This window comes from Ambystoma mexicanum, chromosome 6q (assembly GCF_040938575.1).
Source record: "Ambystoma mexicanum isolate Mex_15411 chromosome 6q, UKY_AmexF1_1, whole genome shotgun sequence".
NCBI lineage: Eukaryota > Metazoa > Chordata > Amphibia > Caudata > Ambystomatidae > Ambystoma > Ambystoma mexicanum.
The window spans coordinates 1039700182-1039723298 of NC_090937.1; positions in this window are offsets into that span (position 1 = coordinate 1039700182).

Genomic DNA, 23117 nt, shown 5'->3' on the forward strand with positions numbered 1-23117 from the left:
GCCAATCGTGTGTGTAACTTCCCGCAAACCCCAGTAATCCACGTACCCCACTCGCACAGGGCCAATCGCGTGTGAAACTTCCCGCGCACCCCCGATTTACACGTACCCCGCTACGATCGGGTGTGAGACTTCCCGCGCACCCCAGGAATACACGTACCCCACTCGCACAGGGCCAATCGTGTGTGGAACTTCCTGCGCACCCCCGATTTACACGTACCCCGCTCCGATCGTGTGTGAAACCTCCCGCGCACCCCAGGAATACACGTACCCCACTCGCACAGGGCCTATCACGTGTGAAACTTCCTGCACACCCCAGGAATACACGTACCCCACTCACACAGGGCCAATCGCGTGTGAAACTTCCCGCGCACCCCAGGAATACATATACCCCACTCGCACAGGGACAATCGCGTGTGTAACTTCCTGCACACCCCAGTTATACACGTACCCCACTCGCACAGGGCCTATCGTGTGTGAAACCTCCCGCGCACCCCAGGAATACACGCAACCCACTCGCACAGGGCCTATCGCGTGTGAAAATTCCTGCTCACCCCCAAAATACACGTTCCCCGCTTGCCGCGTGCTGTGTGCAGCCCTCTATACTGGTACATGGTTAGCGCAGACCTTTGCGCTGGATTGGGGATTTTGATGGCTTTTCCTTGCGCGAGGGGCATTCTTGGGGGCGTAACTGGCACTGCTGCAGGGTCGCTGCGCAACTGTGCGCCACGGCTGGTTTTGGTAGCTAAAATCCATGAATACGCTGTGCGCGGAAATGGATTTTAGCGCACGCGGCTGGCGCAGAAAGTCGCACGCGCACACTGTGCACCACTTGTGCGCTGAATTCTATGTTATGCAAAAAAAAGTGTTCAAGAAATGATATGTCAGGATATTCAAGCCGTTGGCTTCTCTGCCCCACGCTTTCAGCACGGGATAAGGCAACACACTCAAGCTTAGCACAGTCTCTGGTTTCTCTAGCATGAGGGTGCAGTTCAAAACTTCAACATCATGGCCTTCAGTGCCAAAGTCTCTTTCCCATTCAAAGTTTCTTCTTTCAGAGGGCCTGATGCAATAAACAAATAATACAGTTCCTTTCCTTTCCAGGATTCTCCTAAGGACAATTTTCTTAGGTGATTTACTATTTACCTCGGATACCCCTCCGCCGGGCTCAGATCCAACTTTAACACAAAGTTCTTAGGATTTTCACATATCCAATTTCTCGGGTGATTCACGGTTCACCCTGGATCCCCCTCCATCAGTCTCAAATCTGCTCTAACACAAAATCTTCAATCCGTCTCCCTCTGCCGGGCTCGGACCAATTTATCTATCTTAACAAAAACTTACTTTAACAAAAAGCTTTCAGTTGGTCTCCCTATGATGGGCTCAGATCAACTTTATCTACTTTGCCAGCAACCTCCTTTATTGTATCAACATCGAAGACTTGATTGTGCACAGGATTCTGCTTGACCCGTTGCAGGACTACTTCGATTCACAATCCTTTGCCACTCTTGCACTTTTGTCAACTCTCAGCTGGATACCTTACAGAGACCTTCGATTGAGCACACCTGTGGTGCTGGACCACTCCGTCAAAGGTAGTGTATCTTGGTTTCAAAGTTCAATTACTCATCTGCAGTTCAACTTTACTCACATTGGTTATCATGCGCTTTTTTATACAATATTCATTCCAGCGCTCACAGCTTGCAACCTTGGCTTCCACACAGACAGGTCTGGTATCAGTCTCCCCAACTCACCGGCTGTTTTAACTTCATTGGTGCTGCTTTGTTGTAGGAGCCAAGGACAGTACAATGGCGGCAAGCGCTTCTCCTCTCCTTGTCTATCGACGCGGCAGAGCCCTGGTTACCTCGGACACAGAATGCAGGATTCTTAACTTTAATTCCAGGTAGTACAGGGTACTGTCACCTTCTTTGAGGAAGCAACCTAGTGCTTTCTAATTTGTGAAGATTTACAAATGCAGCGTTGACTGCTATTACAAGACCTACACCAGGTGAATAAATAATAATTTCACATTTATATAGTGCTACAAACCCTCAGGTATCTGAGCACTGCTTATTATTTCCCACGGTGTGTGGTGCGCTCATTTATCGACCTGGAAGGATGAAAGGCTGAGTTTGGCCCTGCCGGGATTCGAACCTGAGTTAGCAGGCTCTGCACAGATGTCAAAGCGAGCACTGTACTCGCTGTGCCACTTGACCAGCTTGGGTCAATGCTCACAGATTTAACCTTGACAGAACTATAATGATATCATTACTTAATGTTCATGTTTTAAGGATTATGACACCTTAATATAATGGATGTCGATATATGTTTACATTGTAGATCCTTTCGAGGAGGAATAGGAAAATCATAAAGAAAACCACAAGGGCTCGGGAGGTTAGCTCAGAGGCAACACGCTCGACTTGGAAGCAAGACCACACAGAGCAACACAGGTTCGATCCCTGTGTCTGTGCTTAGAACCCATTGGGTATTAAGCACGTTATAAAGATTGATTATTCCTGAGGAAGGGTTCACCCCGAAACGCGTAGAGCTGATAAAAATCAACTCAGTTTTTTGTATAAATGTGATACAAGCTTTCTATGTTTCTGTCTTTACTTTGCAAACAAAAAAAAGTGAAATATATATATATATATATATATATGTGTTTTCCTAAAATGAAACAGAGGGGAAGTGATTTCTTAAATCTTAGTGAAACTAGTTTGGCAAAAATAAGGTTGCTGTTGAGGACCTGTTTTGTAAACTTATTTTTCTATTTTGAAGAATTGACTGGTACCCAGTAACAAAAGGTGTGCGGGAGACCCAACGATTGTGGGCACTTCCTGTTGGTTCTTGTGCAGTGGACCTACTCAGTGTTTGGTGCTGCAGATTATTTTTTGCATTTTGTGGAAGATTTTTAATTCCTCTGTTTATTTTTTATTTTGTGTTGCCCTTTCGGGCCTATAGTGCTTGTAGAGTGGCCCTACTCGGTGTTTGTGCAGCAGATAAACTTGTGTGTTTTGGAGAATATTTTTCATTCAGCAATATATTTTTATTTTGTCTCTTTCGGAATCTACTGTGCATGCGCAATGGGCTGTTGGGAGTTTTGTGAGACAGAACATCTTGTGCATTTTGTGGAACGTTTTTCATTCTCAGTGTCCCTCGATGCCTACTGCGCACATACAGAAATATTGATACTATTTTAATATTTGTAGCCTAAAACATGAATACCTCATCATTGTTTGCTGCATTTTCCAGTCTGTTCTGGTGTGCTCTATCTCAAGGTAGTCCCAATGGTGTGTGGCGAAAATCAAAAAAAGACATTCTGGGCTAAATAGTGCATTGTTCAGCTATTGTGGGAAGCCCTTTGCAAAAATTTGGTTTTATTCAGCAATGCTTTCTAGCATGAAAACATTAAGGATATTTTGCCAAATTTGGCATGATTGTACAGATTTTTCCAGATCAGTGGCCTGTCAAATTTGGTGAACATTAATAGATGGGAACAAAGGCTACAGATGAAAACATGTTAGCATTTTCCTATGTACAGTTCGATGAAACATAACATTATTTCTATTATCACATATTTTTAAAGTACACACCTAGCTTTGGAGCAAGAGAGCACTGTACAGTTCATAGAGAAAAACATTGGTAGCGTTAACTTAACAAGTCCTTAAGTAAATGTTAGTAATAGTTATCAGAGTACAATATACGGATGGGGGAGTGCACAAGATAGACAGAATCATGTTACACCAACGTGCTGTTGGAAGAGCTAGGTCTGGAGTTCTTTCCTAAATGTAAGGAGTCTTGGAACATTGCAGATTATCACTGGAGTGGTGTTCCAGAGGACCGGAGTGTAGCATGAGAAGGACTGTTTCCTATAGTACTGCGGATAGGTGAATCAAGTGTGCCTTTGATGATGCACACTTTTAGACCACACCCTAATTAACATTTTTGGCTGTGAGGCCATCTCAGATTTTTCATTTAGGTATCTTACTTTATTGTACATATTTATTGTCCAATCATTTCCTTGGGTTATGTGATGCCCATTGTACACTTCAGAAGTATAAATGAAGACTAATAGTAAATCATTTTTTTTACATACTTTATAGCAGAATATATAAATTAATAGATTTAGTCAAGGGCAGAAAACCAAAAGCATTAAAAAGTATTGATTCATGTTCATGTAATGCAAATACAGTGTCTTATATTCTTAAATTACTGGTGTTTATGTTATTGTTCAATATTGAATGAAAATTGATACCATTTCTCAAACAGATTATTGATAATAATGCCCCCTTATTTTAGTCAGTAAAAAGAGCACCACACGTACAAAGAGCAGTACAATGTAGGACAGCCTTCCTACACTTGCATTGTAGTGTGCAGCCTTTCTTGCAGCCACATCGTAAGAGTTCCCTGCAAGCTTGCAGAGCCTCTGGTAGGGTTGTCCAGGATATTTCCCATCCACCTTCATCCTTCTTCTTCCACCCTCAATCACTTGCTGATGGAAGCTGTGGTGTTGCAGCCATCTTCTGGGCCCTGCCATTGGCAGCATAGTAGACATCTCATTTTGTATGCTGAATGAGTGTATACTGCATGGGAGGTAGATTATGAATTGCTCCACCTTTCTGAGTAAAAAGGTGTTTTCTTGCCTCATTAACATGTTCAACACTGCTAGTATCGTCATATAGCAAAACAAAAAATCTCTCCAATGGCTTCAGCAGTTTTTCTACTGCCTGCTCACTAGGCCTGTCAGCCAATCCACAAAAAGCTGAGGTGATATCTCTGTATGCATCCTCTGTGTCCCATGCAGTCCTCTTGCATATTTCTCCTAAAAATGACGCAGTGTCGCACCCAGTTATTCCATGAAACATTGGGCAATGGGCAGTACAACAATCAGGACCCAAAGTTCTTGCTAACTCATGAGCGGCAAAGCACCGGACGTTCTTCTCAACTCCAAGTGCAACCCATAGTTCCTCAATATTCAGACGCTGTGCAGATGTAATGGCGAGTACTACAACATTGGACCAGAGACCATGCTAGGATGTAGAGCTGTAGGGTTTTCTGTCAGGCCTACAGCCCCTCCATCACCTTTGACTGATGCGTTATGTTGTTCATGGACCTAATCAATGGCAATAGCCGAGAACGCATGCGTTGACCTTTTTTGTGACAAACTTTCCTTTAATAAATTCTGCATGGGTGTTAGGGTGAGACTTTTTAAGTGAAACCATATCACGTAAGTGGACAGGAATTCATCGTGCATAGTGAGTATGGTCCAGGGAAAAGAACCAGGGAACAATCTTGGATAGGGCCTCGAAAGAGAACTGGTAATCACCTTCCACATATCGCTCGTACAAAAGTTATCAAAAGGAGTTCTAGTTTTAGAATGATGTACCAGAATCTAAATTGGGTACATACATCACTTCTTTATTTACACCACCCTTCAAGTGTCTTAAATAGACTGCTATCCTCTATGTCTTGGCCGTAGTAATTTTAGGCCTGCTGCAGAAGTAAATAGAGACTACTGGCTATGATTTGATGAGCCCGGGTATGAGACACATGAGAACCTTTTATAAACTAATCTGCTTGTCCAGATGTGGTAATATCAGCCCGGACAAGTGCTTCAGTCCACCCACTTTCATCCAAGAGATTTTCAAGAACGTTGAGAACTGCCATCTCATTATGCAGCCCACCAAATATTACAATAAATTATTCTTCGCCATGAGTTGGCCAGTTCCACTGGATTTGTTTTGCTACTGAGTAGAATGGCTGCTCAAACTTAATGATTGTAATATGTCCATGATTGTAATATGTCCATGGTTAAAGCCTTTAACTGCTGTCTTCACAATATCCATGGAATGGAGAATCATGGCCACTGAAATACCATGGTCTGGAAATAGAAGAAGCCGGGGTGAAAGTGTTTATTCACAATCTTTTGGAATTTCATTTTGTTGACTTGCATGGTGTGCTGCCCACGTTATTATTTCATCCCTTTGTAGGTTGTCACTAGCCATATCTTGTTTTAAATGCTTCAGCCAGGTGTATTCTTTCGTCATAGCCTGCGGCTTAACTTGGTAGTCAACGAAGTTCTCTTCTACTGTTGACAGAGGACAATCAGTTCTCAGAGGAGGAACAGGGGGCACGCTGGTGTAGCACTTAGGAAGATGTTTAGTCACGTTTGGCACATTGATTCTTAGTCATAGTCCGATAAGTCCCAATAAAACTATCATTTGGATGCTAAAATATTGATATTCCTGTACTTTTGAAAGAGTTTTGCACTGATGTAGAGCTTGGATTGTGGTCTATATTGTTGACCCTACTTGTTGTGAAGAGCCCTCCTTTTAAATGAAGAGGAAGGACAACATTTTCTATGTGATAATGATGACATACTTCATTGCCAAGTTCTGATGAGATGTGTAGCACACGGTCGTATGATTTGCTTAACCTGAGCTCATGCAGTGTTTCAACAAGTCCACGCTTGAGAGTTATTGTATGTATTAAAATACTTAAGTAGATAGGCAAAGGAGTTTCCTGTTCCCGGTTGTGGCTGAAGGCTCTTTCAGACTCATACTCCCGACGTCTCACCAAACATTAGTAACTGTTGTGGTAGCTCAGAAAAAGGAGACAGACCAGTTTTTGTCATGTTCAACAAGTCATTTATTTAAAGTATAAGAAAATATCCTTTCTCTCCCTAACCTCTGGGTTTCCCTACCTAACAACACTAACCAGAGGTCTTGTTGTCAGTAGTGAAGACCACAAAGTAAACCATCTGTCCTCCGTCTCAAAGCTAATCTATACTGACACTACCACTAAGAAAATGCATAGGATAGGCTTTTCCAGCCCTAGTAGATTTTTAAAAAGTTCTTAACTATTTCTTAAATTAACTTGATCAGTTCCTCTCAGGGACTTTTCCACCTTTCTAGCATCCCTTTTCCTTTTGGAGATAAACTTTGTCTCCTTTCTGTGTTAGGGTTTCTTTCCATTTGTACTATGATTTCTTGAAGTGTCTCTGTAGCTCCCTTTTTTCCAAACCTTTTAGGGAACCAAGAATTCTATTTCCTTGACCATGGTTATCTGTATTCCTCTTGTTCTGAACCCGAGGGGACTCTTTAGGACAAGGTGGCGCTCTTATGGGAAGGATGGTATGCAGAAATGACTCAAACATCAATAATAATGTTTGTTTTGTTTGTTTTTATTATTTGTATTGCACACCAGACCCAGTGGTATTAGGGCACGAAGGCATAAAAAGGGTTGTTAAGCTTATGTTACATTAGTACGCAGGATTAAATACAGCTATGATTACAATGCTGTATGCATGAGCAACAGGCAGCACGTAGGTTATACAGAGGTAAGTATGCACTGCTGTAGGACAAATATATCCAATAAATGCAGAGAATTACTGTGAGACACATATATACAATACATGCAGTGGTGGACACATTTATACAATAAATGCTAGGAGGTTGCAAGTGATGTAAGGTCAGATGTCGTGTTCCTTTAGCCAATGGATGAGATTAGATCTAAATTGTGGGCAAGGTAGATCTTCCCTTAAGGCAGGGGGGAAGGAGTTCCAGTATTGTGCTGCTTTAACGGGGAAGCTGCTCCAACCCGATTTAGTATGTTTAAATCTAGGTACTAATAGAAGGTTGGAATTGACTTTTCTTAGAGCGCGAGGGGGCAAGTAAATCTGGCTGTGAGGTCTAGTAAATCTGGCTGTGAGGTAGTGTGGGGCTGATTGGTTAAGACATTTGTATATCAAAGATGCAGTTTTAAGGAGAATCTTGTCTTTCGTAGAAAGCCAATTGACAGATCTCCTAAGGTCAGATATGTGAGCATTTTTTGGGAAGCTTAGGGCAGCTCTTAGGGCATTGTTTTGAAGGGTCTGAATCTTGGACGTAATGTATTTATTGCTGCCTACATAGAGGGCGTTGCAATAGTCCAATTTGGACAGGATCAAGGCTCTCGCTAAAATAATGCATTTGTTCGGTGAAAGGAAGGGCTTAGCTGCTCTGATTAGCTTGCAGGTGTAGGAGGTGGCCGAGGCCATAGCATTTACTTGTTTACCGAAGGTAAGCGTGGAGTCTATGTAGAAGCCAAGGGTTTTGACTACCTTAGCCACAGTAATGTTGTTGTTGTCAATTTTGAAGGATGAGTAGTTCGGGCCTAGTTTATTAATATTGGATGGGGTGCCTAGAATGAGGAGTTCTGTTTTGTCATCATTCAGGCATAGATCGTGAGATGCCACCATGCCTGGATAATGAGGTATACTCTGTCCACAAAGGCCAAATCCTTGTCATAACCCCCCCCATCAACGGGATGAGGATCTGTGTATCATCGGCGTAATTTGTGTAGGTGATATCTAGATAATCGAAAAGGGGCTTTGTGAATATGTTGTTCAGAATAGGAGATATGCAGGAGCCCTGAGGCACACCACAAGATATGGGTGCAGGGTTAGCAGCTGCTAGAGGAGAGAAAAATTGCATGGTCCTGTTATCAAGGAAGGACTGGATCGAGGCGACTGCCTCCTGAGAGAAGTGAGCTGCAGAATCCAAGTGGTTGCAGAGAATCATGTGATCTACCAAATCAAACGCAGCTGAGAGATCAAGGAGTAGCAGGAGTGCCGTCTTACCTTCGTCTCTTAATGCGTCTATTTGTGCCTTGAGGTCTATGAGCGCGGTCTCAGTACCGTGTTGAGGTCTGAAACCAGACTGTCGAACTCCTAGAAGGTGGTTTTGTTCCAGATGATGCTGGATTTGCAGATATGCTATTTTGTCCAGGATTTTGAGTAAGAATGATACTGTGGTGATAGGGCGGTAGTTAATGGGGATGGATGGGTCAAGGGTTTGTTTTTTGAGGAGGGGGAGGACCCATGAGTGTTTCAGGTTGTTAGGTATGGTGCCTGATGTGAAGGAAGCATTTATAAGTTTAGTGATGAAAGGGGAAAGTTCACGGGCAGCATCTTTTATGATTTGAGCTGGGCATGGGTCACCATGACAATTGGCAGTTTGAGGGTGAGGATAACTTTTTCAACTTGTTTGATAGATACTTTGTGAAAGTAGAAACAAGGAGTCGGTGGTGTAGGTGGAATCGGGGTGGTCTGAGGTGCTGTTGTGGCATTAGTGTCAGTCTTGGAGGCAGTGGCAATAGTTCCAGTCTTGGAGGCAGTGAGAGTGTCTTTTTTGTTGTTTATCTTGGCCTGGAGAGTTGTTATCTTGATGGCCAGGGCATTGTGTATGCTTGTGCACCAATTTTTGTCCTTGAGACAAGATTCAGGAACTTGAATTATGATTCTACCTCTTTAAAGATAGCAAACAGTTCTTTAGTATTCGATTTGTCTGGGGAGATTCGGCAGTTGTAAGATGTTTGTTTGGCTAGCATGATTTCTTTTTTGTAAAGAGCGGCTAGTTTATTCAGGTTATTCTTATTGAGATCTGAAGGGTCTAATCTCCAGATTTTTTCACTTAGACATTTCTCTTGTCCAATTTCTTTCAGATGGGGCGATAACCATGTGTTTAAATGTTGACGGGGTTTACTCTTTCTAATTTTCAGTGGTGCTATAACGTCTAGAGATGCAAGCATCACTTTATTGTACATGTCTACCATAGTAGAAGGGTCGGTCTGATCTCAGATAGAGTTCAGTGTGGGAAGGATAAGGGGGATACGTTTTTCAGGAGTAATATTTATTTTATTTCTGGTAGGAACAGCAGGTGCTTTGCTGCCGGTATTCGTGGGAGATGTGGCCTCTAGCGTAAAGGATATCAGGTAGTGGTCAGACTCAAGAAGTTGGCAAGGTGTATGCTGTTTTATTAACAATTATCTAAAACAGGGAGTACAACGGAAATCGACGAACCTCTCATAGCAAGTTCTCAACGATTTACATAAAAAACATACTTTTATAGTAAACATTTGTCATCATTGACGTCATACTGCATGGCAAACTGTAAAAATGTATGTGGGGCTGTGATTTGGTAACGAGGAACATCTACATATACTTTCTATGGGGGTTGAGGTTGTTATTGGGTCTCTGTCAGGTGGGTAACTAAGCCCTCCTCTAGTGCAAGTCATCTTCATCGTCACAAAATACACGACAATCTATTGGATCTCAAACTATAGGGCTCTTTGATACTTAGCCCTCTATAATTGGTTGGCACACTTGTACCCTTCTAGAATATTCCACTCGCTAGCCGCACGCAAGCTGGTATTCCAGGTGCTGGTGGGTTGGTCTTGACCATACCTCCCCACCCAATTAGCACAACATCTATCATCACTCTTACTTTCTGTCATTCAATTATTCTTGGAACATGGCCTTGTAGGCTTCACAACTCCTGGGAATATTAGGGAGTGTGTGCATGCTCTTATCTTCTGGTCTCTGCAGACTCTGCTCAAGTCTATTTCCATCTAGGTCACGTGACTGACGACCACGTTTCGAGCTTCAATTCAATGTTAAATGGTATTAAAACGAATAGAACATGGCACTCATTGTCTCTCAGCTGCACCTTGGCAGGAGCTTGGCTCGTCTCTTGCATTAATTGTATCCTGTAAATAGACAACCAGTTCTCAGCTGCACTGGCCTTCTTGACCCTGGGCCAGATAAGCCTTCTTGCTCGTCAGCTACTGTTATTAACTGCAACACACTTCAGGCTTCCAGCTCACGGGATCCCACTTTGTTAAAACATGATGTGGAACATCCAGATTACTTATGCTTATATATATCTTGGCGGCACCGCCTGCAGTCTATGTACTACGTATAGCTAGCTTCTATGATCACTTAGTGTTAGGCAGAATCATATGCAGTACCCTTTGGGAACACCACACACAATTAAGACTACAAGTGACAGTACAAATTAACCTTGGTACAAGCCTTTACTACACAGCAAAGTGGTAGCGATGGCTGAGCAGCCAGACTTATCTCAAGAGTAAAGTGAGCAGTATCAGAAATACACAAAGGACAGCAATTACTATGGTTCAAACAAACACTGAGTAAAAGAATATACATTTATTTACACATTCATTTGTAAAACAGTTCACTAAATAAAGCAGCAGATAAATCACACTCTTAATATACTACACAACACCCAATCAATTCTGGACAAGTTAAGCTCAAAATGAGGTGTGAGCAAAATGGCAATCCAGCAATTTAAAAAGGGTGGGAAAGACAAGGTTCTTCACAATCAAGCAGCACCAACAAGTAAGTAAGCAGGGCAATCTAGAAAAGGCTTGCTACAATGAGGATTCAAATCAATAGGCCTTGGCCAATGTTAATGGTTCAGAGTCTTTGCAGAGGATCACACAGTTCAGAGTAGTTTGTGGTTAAGTCTTTGCCAAGAGTTCGAAACGAAGTTGGTCGGAAGAAAAGTTACTTAAAAAAGTAAGAGTAGAGAAGGACAAGCCCTTGGATTGGTGAAAGATTCTAAACACTTTCACTGCGGTCGGACGGAACGAACAACCGGGTTTGAACAGTACTTTTAGAAGAAGAAGGATGCTGTAGAAGAGGCAGAAGTTCCTGGCAGATCCTGCAGGCTCACGGTTCCTGAAGCGACTGTCGGACTGACACGAAGAAGGAAGACTGGAGGGTCTTGCACTGCCCAGGGAAGAAACCAGCAGCAGAGCAAAGCAAAGAATAAAAGGTGTGCTCCTTAAAAACCAAACAGGGTCTGGTCCTCCTGGCTATCCGGTTCACTGCAGCGATGCACAGCAAATTCGACCAGGGAAGGGATGCCTTGCTTGGTGTTTGGCAAACTGGTTGGTCCCACCAGCTCAAGGGAAGAAGATTCCTTGCAGATCTTCTCTGTCATCAAAGTTTGGAGATTCGGAACCGCAGCAGGGCTTCACCGGGAGATTCAGTCATGGTAGTGGTCCTCTTCCTTCAGCTTCTCTTCGGTTCTCTCGATCCAGTGGCGACTCTGCCTTCCAAGTCCCAGAGACCTGCTTTTATTGTAGTTTTCCCCCATTCACACAACCTGGCTGTCGATCACACAGCAGGGTGGCTGTCCTGGCAGGACAGTCACCTAGCCAATCAAACAAGAGTGTGACTTGGGTTTCCAAGGGAACCCTGTGCAGGGGTCCTAAAACCCCTCCCTCACATCCCGTCTACCCAGACTCTCAGGTGCCTAAGGAGGGCTTCTGAGCAGAGGCCCGCCAAAGGACGGCGAACAAGGAACCAAACCTGTTTTGGCGCACAGAGTAAAATACGAGAAAGACCTTTTCAAAAAGAAATGGCAAATAAACCCAGCCGTAGCCAAATAAAAGTAAATGGGGTCCAGTGGATTAAAGTTTGAGGCTACTAACTTAGCCTAAAACAGTACCAAGGCTATTTTCATAGTCCGGGGTAGGGAAAAAAAATGGTAGATACCACTGCCACCAGCCAAATCTTAAAGAAAGGGGAACAAAATAATCTTCCATGAGAAACAGACAAAAAGGGATAACTATTAACCCTTTCCAGTATTCTATGGAAGATAGTTTGTACTGGGTCTGTGGATTTAAAAAGACTAATAAAGTCAATGGCAACTTTACATGTTCTGGGAGACAGTAGTCAGTCCCAGGAAATGGAGTTTAAAGTGGGAAGTCTGAAAAAGACAACCCTGTGTCACTGCACTAAAGGTGCTGTGTGACACACAGTAAAAAGATAATGCCTATGGAGTAGGTGAAGCTCCACGGTCTATGAACAGAAAAATGTAAAACACACATAGCAAAACACATGTAAGAGTGGGAAAAAAGGCTCACACTCTTACGAGGTGAAAAAAAACAAATCCTAGAAATCCAGCAAAGCTGCTGAGGGACTCAGTAGGTAAGGGAAATTAGCCATTATGGAAAATTCTCCCTAACACTTAGTCTACTTGCGTTACTGGCTCTGTACAGTTATAAAATGGTTTTGCATTGTCTTCTGTGCTCTTCACACGTGTAATCTTCTTTTTACACTTAACAGATTACTCGATTCTTTACTTCGTCACTGGATTATATATGTTCTCTTTACGTTCTCCACTGTTTTCTCTTCTCAGTGTGTCACGCTATGTCATGTGACTTTACCAGTCTGCTCTTTCATTAATCTTTTCCCGCTCTTCAGGGATCTTTCCCAAGAGGCTGTCAGCTCTTCGTGGATACATAAAGAATGGCTTTCTCAATGGGTACTTTGCTTCAAAGGCTGCTTGTGTTATTGGCATCATTACAGGTGTCGCCCTTGTCACTATCTCTGGTTCCCAACATATAGGCAGTTTAGGGGCGGGGCTTCTAGTGAAGGCTTTTTCTCCTCCTCTACAGTCCCTTATTTCCTCATCAACAACATGTTTCAGATCAAAGTTCTCTTGGTCGGTTAAACTGATTTTCACTTTGGGGTGATTATGGCAGCCCAACCAACTGTGTTTGCTCTTCTGTTCAATTCCTATCTTGTGCTGAAAAAGACAGGCTCCCCTGTGATTCTCCTTCTGAAGGATACTTTTCCATTCACTGGGACGAGTCGGCTAAGTCTGTACTTATGCTAACTTCTTTCACTAACATGAGGAAGAGTGTTCCAATCATTATATTTGTTTCTACCTCTTTGTTCAGCTGAGCGTGGGTGAGCAGTCGCCGGTGGTCCTGAGGGAAGTGCAGGCCAAGCGAAGCCCTGTCTGGCCCTGCGGGCCTCCGTGAGTTCTTTTCTTGCAAAAATTGTTAAATTGTGCTTTCGCTCTCTGTGCATGTTTTTGGTGCTGCCTGCTCCCCCACTCCCACTTCCTATAACCACCCCCCTCCTGGGCAGCCCCACTGCCCGGCAGCCCCCACGGCTAAGGGCCCCTTAGGCAAAGGGCGGCTCCGATGGTTGCGGCTCCCTGTGTGTCTGCAGGTGTCCGCAGGGGACGCCTGGCGCCGGTCCACCTGTTGGCTCTACCTGCTCCCTCGGCCCACTGCACTTAGACCTGTCACCCTGACTTCACTATGCCTTGCAAACTGTGGTAAACTAGGGTTTTTTCTCCCCTCGCAGGATTTTCAAACTTATGTGGCCTCTCCACTGGGTACCTGATATTGCATTACTGTGTTCACTGTGTTCTGAATTTGTGGTAAACTAGGGCTTGCTGCTCACTTCCTGTCCGCTCGTGCTTGTCCTACCCCCCCTCCCTCCTATCCCATGGTGCTCTCTATCTCACCTATCTTTTCTAACTGCTTCTCCATTGACTATCCTGCTCTTCTCACTAAATCTGGTAGGAAAAAATTTAAAAAGGACATCCTGGTCTCCAACCCAGGCCTCCCTATCGCTGACACCTACACCAGTGCCTCCTCTAAGGAAACTCTCACTGACATCCTCTTTTTCGTGCCTTCACCTGACCTATGGACCCTTCATATGGTCTCTGTGCTCTCTCCTATCTCCTCTTCTACCATTAATGGTGGCACCCGTTGGGATGTCCTCTTGGCCTCCTTCCACTCCTCATTAATGTCTACGCTAATGGGACCGTCTTGGTCCAAGGCCCTCAGGCCAACCTTCACCTCTTTGATAGACGCTTCCCGCGCCTCATCAACTTCCTTTCCTCTCCTGCTGTCCCCCCCCTGTCCTCGGCTACCTTGCCTCTACCCTCCCTCCCTGCCCCCTCCCTTGCTCCTTCTTCTCCTCCGCAGGGCGTACCTCTGATCTGTACCCCTCCCCGGAAGTCCTTCAAAGATGGCAACCTTCTCCACATTGCCACTCTTAACTCTCGCTCTGCCATCAAACATTCCTCTGATATCTGCCACCTTCTTGAGGAACTGGACCTTGACGTACTCGGTCTCACTGAGACATGGTTCAGGGCCAGCTCTGTCACCAGCTTTGACACACTCCTACCTGACGGCTACAAGATCCTCTCCGTGCCCAGGCCCAACCGTGCTGGGGGGGTGTGGCTCTTATCTTCCCTGAGTGGATTCCTGCCACTGCTATTCCCACGCAGACCTACTCCTCTTTTGAATGTCTTGTCTGCCGACTCTCTCTCTCTCCTAGCCATTCCCTTACCGTGGCTACTATCTATCGGCCACCTGGTAAAATTTCTTCCTTCCTCTCCGAGTGGGCGGACCTCTCCTCCTCACTCCTGTCCTCAACCACTCAAACTCCTCTTCCTTGGAGACTTCAACATCCACCTGGATGCCTCCTGTCCCCCCACTGGACTCTTTCGCGACCTCTGCGACTCTCTCTCACTCTCTATTCTCCCGTCTGGGCCGACCCATTCTGCTGGGCACACTCTTGATGCCCTGATCTCTTCTGACCTTCCCCTCTCTGTCCCTCTCTCCACTCCTCTCTCCTGGAGTGATCACTTTCTCCTCTCCTCCCGCCTCACCCTCACTACCCCACAGCCAAAGCCACCCTCATCACTGCCATCCTCCTTCTCGGTCATCCGACCCATGAAGCGTGTGTCAGTTGAGGCTTTCGCTGCCACCTTCTCGCCCCCTCTTCCCCCTTCGGCTGACACCCACCCTGACACAGCCCACTCCACTCTTTACTCTGCTATATCTGATACTCTTGATATCCTTGCCCCTGTCATGAGAATCCGCCTGAAGCCCAAAGCCAAATGTAACTCCTGGTTTGACTCAGATCTCGTCACCCTCAAACGCAAGTGCAGGGTGGCAGAGAGGAAATGGCGTGCTTCATGTTCATCCTCTGACAAACTGGCCTGTCGCCTGCTCCAAAGGCATTACCGGCTCTCCGTTCTCACCAAAAAGAGAGCCCTTATCCAAGCCCGCATCACTGCGGCATCTAACAATTCGGCTGAACACTTTAAAATCTGCAAGGAGCTGGCCAACCCTGCTGCAGTCTCTACCTCTCCTGTCCCCTCCCAGGCCCTCTGTACGGCACTGGCCTCTCACTTCATTTCAAAAACTCAGGACATCCTGTCCTCACACTCCTCCCCCCTCTATTCCCTGCCCGTCCTCTGGCCCTTCTGCAGCCACCCCTCCTCTCTCTCCTTCTCTGCCTTTCCCCTTTTTTCTGTTGATGAGGTTTCGAGACAAGTCCGATCTATGAAAGTCTCGTCAACACAGGTCCACCCCTGCTCCTCCAAAACTATTAAGGACCACATCGACTCCTTGGCTCCTGCCCTTGCTGACTTCTGCAATCACTCCTTCGCCTCTGGAGTCTTCCCATCCCCTCTCAAGCACTCCCTTGTGCACCCCCTTCTTAAGAAACCCTCCTCCGACCCGTCCTGCCCAGCTAACTATCGCCCTATCTCTATCACTCCTTTCTAGGGCAAGCTCCTGGAGAAACTTGCCATCTCCCAGCTTAATCTCCATGCTGAATCTGTTGGTAGCCTTCATGACCACCAGTCTGGCTTCGGAGCTGCCAGAAGCACGGAAACTGCTCTCCTGAACATCCATGAGGACCTGCTCTCGAACCTCGACTCTAACATTCCTTGTGTTCTTATTTTGCTTGATCTCTCTTCTGCCTTTGAGACTGTCAACCATACTATCCTGCTCAACCGTCTCCGTGATAACCTGGGTATCACTGGTCAGGCTCTGGCTTGGCTGACCTCTTTCCTCTCAAATCGACCCTCCCAGGTCCAACTGTGGTCTTTCCTGTCTGACATCTTTTTCTCTACCTGTGGTGTCCCCCAGGGTTCTAACCTCTCTCCCTGGCTGTTCAACCAGTACCTGGCACTTCTCGCCCACCGCATCGCTGCTCTCTGCCCCTACTTTCAGTGTTATGCTGATGATACCTGTAACGCTCACCTGACTCCCACGGAGGCGCTGGTCTAGTCTGGGTTGCTGTGGCCTCTTCGAGCGTGATGCGCAGAACTCGGCACACCGACTGAACAGGACCCTTAAATCTTGCTTGTCTGGCCCGTAGGAATATCCTTCTTATGGTTTGAAAGGATGAACTCTCCATCCTGCTTCTGGTGCAGGGGCGCGTGTTTGTCCAGTTACTTCACTGGTTTTCAGAATGGCGCTGGCAAAATCCACTTGACTTTTCCGAGCGGAATGCCGTAAGTATGAAGATTACAAAAGTTCAAGTGTTGAGCCTCCTTTTCTGTTGCCTTCCTAACCTGTGATCTGTCCTTTATTTCAGGTGCAGAATGAAGGCGATGCGTTGAGGGATTGACTTGCCGATGGTAAACTCAGGTGAGTTAGCGATGGGGGCTATCCCTCTTAATGTCTTTATATTCCTCCAGTAATGTCTTTTGTCCTTTCCCCATAGGGTGCGGTACCTGCCAACGTAGCGGCGCCGACCCGAAATGAGGAATGATCCACCAACAGAAGACCGGTAAGTGTTATGGCGGAAAAATTAGGCTTTCCTCATATGTTCCTTCTGCTCACCTTTTGTCTCTTCTTCTCTCCCCTAGGCGCAGAGATGTGGTGACCAGTGCAGACAGTCGCGGTGGAGCCAGAAGAACTCCCGAGGACAGGTGAGGGAAGCGCGGCGCTGCAGCGAGCAACACGGTGCTTTTAAATTAAAGTCTTTTCTCAGGAACGCTGGCGTGAAGGTTCCGGATGCAGGTAAGAAGTTTGATAAAATTCTTGGTTTTCACCTTTCTCTTCTCTTCTTTCCTTACAGGTTTTCCAGGATCGAGGCGGGCGTGGCTGAAGACCAGATGCAGGAGCAGACACATTGAGCGTTCAGCTGCTTGGATGCAAAACAACGCGAAGCGTGAGCTACTGTCTGGGAGTGGCTTAAATAGCCCCCAAAGTAGTTCCAGGTAAGTATCCTTCCCTGGCCACGCCCAAGTGGCAAAATAGTCCCAATGAAAAAATAGTCCCTTTCAGGTCTCAGGGAGGCCTGAATCTTGCAGCATGGTCTGCATCAGGTAAGTGCACAAAACACCTTCCTTTATGAGCCTGGCGCCTATGGCCCCAGGACTGATGTCCAACATGAGCCTGGCGTCAACGGCGCCAGGACAGAGTCCAAAGAGCCCCTATAAGGGGTTGCTGGGCTTTTACCCGGGGGCATGATGCCTGCTCCCGGGGTGCTGGTCCTGTCGCTCCGGAGGTAGGCATCATGACAATACCCAGCTCATTTTCAGGCTACCCTCGGCCTCCTCTTCTCCTTCCCTCATCTCTGACTGTCTTTCTGCTATCCAGGAATGGTACGCCGCCAACGACCTCTGCCTTAATGCCAGTAAGACCGAGATTTTACTCATCGGCACACCGACTCACTCCTTCCCTGCAGCTCTCTGGCGGGCCTCTCTTGGTCCTCTTCCTGCTCCTACCTGCAAGGCTAAAAACCTCGGGGTCATCTTCGACTCCACTCTCTCCTTCTCGCCTCACATTTCTGACGTTTCTAAGAAGTCACACTACCTGCTGCACCTCCTCAGAGGTATCCTTCCTTTCCTCTCCTTCCCCCAGAAGCTCACTGTCTCCAGAGCCCTGGTTCTCTCGAAGCTGGACTACTGTAACAGCCTCCACCTAAATCTGCCTGTCTCTACTCACCGTCCTCTGCAACTCATCCAGAACAGGACTGCGAGACTTGTCCTTGGCCTCAAGCCCCGGGACCGTATCTCTCCAGGACTGAAATCGCTACACTGGCTCCCTGTGGCTGCGAGGATTAAGTTCAAAACCCTCTGCATTCTCCACAAGGCCTTCTGGGGCCAAAATTCCTCCAACTCTCCCTTCCTAAATATCTTCCTTCTCGTGCACTTCACTCATCCGCCTCCAACTCCCTCAGGGTCAGCCGCTTCTCTAAGCAACGAGTTGGTGGGAGATCTCTCTCTGCTGCAGGGGCCTCCCTCTGGAACAGCCTTCCTGCCTCCCTAAAACTTGAGGAGAACCATCTCCGGTTCCGGAAGCGCCTCAAAACCCTCCTCTTTGCTTCTGCTTTCTCTCCCTCTCTCCCCTGCTAAATCACTGAAATTGTACTTAATCAGCAACTGGGCCACTCACCAATCTCGGTCCTTGGCCCAGCCACTCTCCCCTGCACTGCTTTCCCGGCAACCCCTGCACTGCGGGACTGTCTCTGTATCCCTACAGCCCCTCTTCCCAGCACTTGTCTGCACTTATCTTGCACTTGCCACCAGCTGGCCCTTATTATTTATCTTGTTCGTTACTAACCGTGTACTGCACTTTCTCCTCTCCCTTTCCCAGTCCCCTTAACCTTGCACTTGCGCCTAGTAGGATCGTTGTCTGTTTCCCTGTGTCCCCCCCTCCCTGCCTCGTCGCGCCTTGAAACACTTGTGTATAGGCGCGTTACAAATGCCATATCACATCATATCATAACTGAATGTTATTCAAATATATATCAGCACAGCCTCTCTCCCCGGGTCACCCACTCTCCCCATTACCTTCTTTGCTTTGGGGCTGTGTCACTGGGTGGGCACCTTTCTTTTCCTGAATCTGTCAGAATGGTGTTTGCTTGCTACCCCTTTTCTTACATTTTCCATGCTCCTAAATACTTTGTAGTAAGCAGGGTTGGTGTCTGGAGGAATGTCTTCCCTCTCCCCACCTCTGATAGCAACTCCTGGTTGTGGTAAATGGTGTTGACGTCTGGGGGATTTTTTCCCTCACCCGTCTCTGCCAGCACCTCCTGGTTGGATATCCATCCTGGGGCCAGGCCTAATTGCACTGGTTCTCACTAGCCTGTCCGCTGAACAGGGAAGTTTCCACACCTGTTCCCTGCTGCTCCTCATCTGCTTGACCAGCAGTGCTTCGCAGAGTTTTTCAGCGTCCTTCTCACAGCTGGTTTTGAACTCCAGAGTCTCTTTCCCCATGGGCAGCAGTCCCGGTTCTCTTTTCATAATACAGTCCTGGGTCCTCCCCAGCAGAGAATTGTAGTCTTTCCCTTCTTCCAATAGAGTACTTTCTAGTACTCACCTATTCTTCCTCATCACAGTATTTGTGAATTTCAAACCCTGGGTGATATGTATTGCTTGATCATCCTTCTTTTTCTCAGTAGTTTGATCAGTTGTTTCTTCATGTTGCATTTTGGAGCTAGTATTCCATTAACAAACAGTGGTTGGATCCTCTAGTCTTTTCTGAAGCCTTAATGTTGCTGTTGGTCCAAGGTGGCAGGCCTTCGGGAGTTCCTCTGCAGAATAGGAGTCCTTGTCCCCAAGAGGGGAGTCTCTCCCTGTGAGGTCCCACTTGCCGCCACACCTAGCAGAAATGTTGTGCAGCAGGCTTGCCTCCTTAACCTCACAAGGAAAGGCTCCACCTCCTGGGAGAAGCGACTGAATCCCGCGATTCGATACACTATGCAACAGTGAGGTCCTGGTGGCGCCCCCAGACATTTTTCATAGGGGTGGCCACACTTGAAGTCTTGGGGTGGCACACCAAAACAAACATACATAAACGAATGGGCCGGTGTGGGGGCCAGTGCTTTTATAAGGGTGGCCATTGCCTCCCCTGGCCACCCCTTGGAGGCACCCCGGTTGTTGCAGCATTGTTGAAGAACTTGACTGTTTTTCAATGTTTGGGCCGTTCGTAACCATAGTAACCAGTTCGATCAGAGATGCTGGCACAGAGCCTTCCTGACACTTGTTTCCAAAAAATCCATTGAAGTGATTTTTCAATTTAAAGAGGTCTCTTCTCACTATCTGTGCTGCTTTAACAAGATGAACAGCACCACTTTCTGCATCGTATATTTGCTCAGTGCAGATCCAATTTCATTATTAAATATACGCATCACATGATGACGATGCTTATGTGCTTCCATGTCAGGAAAGTAATCAAGTATCCTGTTTCTCAGTTGCATGGAATATGTGTCCTGAAAGAACATTGGCAAGTTGTTTCATCCTCGTGCTGTACAAATTGCATAGCCAAAACAAAAGAGGTGATGGCAGGAAGGTTTTGACTTGATATTAACCCCTGGCATTTCTCTGGGCAAACCTCCAGACCATCGTTCTTCGCCTGCCAAGCCTTTACGAAAGGGTAAAGACCATATACAAATCAGGCTTGGTCCCACCCCAAAAGGAACAGTCCAGCCGGAACTGCTTGGGCACATCCCTTCTGCATTAGACCCGTAGACCCAATTTTCTATCTATATTGTAAGTCTAAAACTGCTACCTATCATTGCATGGAAGAGGACATCAGGCACCGACCTGAAGACGGAGTGCAGAATCCCTGCTTTGGGGAACTGGAATTACTCCCTTTCAGGGCAAGACCAGAACCAGTGCTCACTTTACATGTCTCTGTGCAAGATCTTGAGTAAGTCATCAGTCTCACTGCCTCCCCCATTCAGTTCAACAGCCCAGGTCAGGATGTATCCTTTTTGATAAAATATGCAGTAATGTCTGATAGTGCCTCTTTCTTGAGATGGAAGGAATAACATGTATTGTTTTAACACCTTTTCCCAAAGGGAGATCCTTTATAACAAAATGCTTTGGATGATGTCAGATAGTGCCAACACATGTTTCAAGTTAAATAACTCTTCTTCAGGGTGTTTATTCTTTAATATACAATTGTATTATATGCTTTATTTTCGGTTGGTAGTGGGTTTACTCTTCATTGATCAGTTTGCACTTATTTAAAAACTGGCTGATATCTCATTGTTATTGCAAATCTATTCGTTCTTTTTTGAATCTGCTTTGTTGATCTTTCCTTCTGCTATATTAATGCTAAGGGTTAGCCTATATGCTAGGGGTGACAGCTAGTCACACACGATGACCTATTAAGGAAATTACCCTAGTTGGAGCCAACAGCTTGTTGGCCGTGGCCATTTGGCTGTTGGCAGTGTTTCCTGATACAGAACTGACAAAAAGAGGCACTATCAGATATAAGACCTCACATTTTTTTTGTAAAAGATCTGTCTTTGTGAAAACAACACATCTGACATCTGCAGTGTGACAGAAGGATACTGGTGCTATTTCCAGAAGGATATTTAAAGTATTAATCAAAAACACGGCTACAACTTCTCAACAATACTTCAATCATTGGACGGTACTGAGCGCAGACTAGAGAACCTAATCAGAACATTTATCACCCAATAAGGTATAAGTAGAATGACCTGTCCGGTGGTCTCTATCCGCAACATGAACAACTAAGAAGAATGTGTAGGTAATTTCTTGATCCCTAGGGCGGGTACCAACCAGCAAAATGTCTACTCTGAACACTTGAATCTTCTCTTGGTCATGATGTAACTGGACAACTGGGAGACAGGACACGTGTGAACCACATGCAGTATAGCTGACAGGGAGAAAGACAGGGAGAAAGACATGCAACTGCACAGGCAACCAGGAGTGAGACTTAAAGGACATAATCGTAATGTGCCGTTACCCGCCCTACTACCAGATGACATGTTTGTTACCCAGTGCCATCTACCTATGATGCCTATGCTCCATTCTGGGCAGTGCCTGTACCTCTTTCGGTACCACTGTCACCAACAAAGTGCCACCGGTCAACCAAAGGGTCCGTACCACACCACCGGGTTGTGCAGCACTCCATGCCCCCTTTGCTGAATCAGTGCCTAACAGAACAGTATGCATGCATACATATTGAAAAACAGCCCTAGTGATGAAGCCTGACACACTGAGAAGTTGACAGTCCCTGACCCTAAAGAGGCAAATATTTGGCTGAAGAAACCCATCCGTAAGATACCAAGCCAAGTATATGATAGCTGGGACAAGGCATTGTGTGATAGGTCAAGGAATGATCACATTGTGGTACTGTATTTGATCCAAACTTTGCTTCTTGCACCCAGGTTTTGCCTATTGTATCTCCTTCCGCAGGGGTCTATAAGGAACTGGACCATGATAGGGCAGGCATCACAGAACCACACTATATTGAAGAAGCATGAGGGTGCACGCTGACTTTGAAAGCCATTTCAAGCAAGCTCAGCATTAGAACAATCTCCTGCTCAGTAAAGGAGTCCACAGGTAGCCTTAACCGGGTTTCCTCTGCTAGTCCAGCCTCATGGTTGGATCAAGAACTGTTTGATGGCTCCTGTGGGAAAACCTATGAGCGTGTACACTTCTAGTGAGCCACTAGAGTTGTGGTTATCCCTGGAAGCACCATAATGGTGAGTGATTCTTAAATACTCCTATCCTAATCCATCATCAATCAATCCACTCCACTTCTGAAAGGTTGGACTAGATTGCATGACCATGTCCACTCGCAGGCAAGCAAAAGTCAGCTTGCAGTTATTCTCTCTCTCCTGCAATAGGAATTACAGGGCACAGCAAAATGGAGGTTCTGAGGGGAGGGAGATGAGATCACGTGTTTTTCTTTCCCCAGGCAGGTAGTAAGGGAGACACTGGAGTAACATAGTTTTCCAAGTC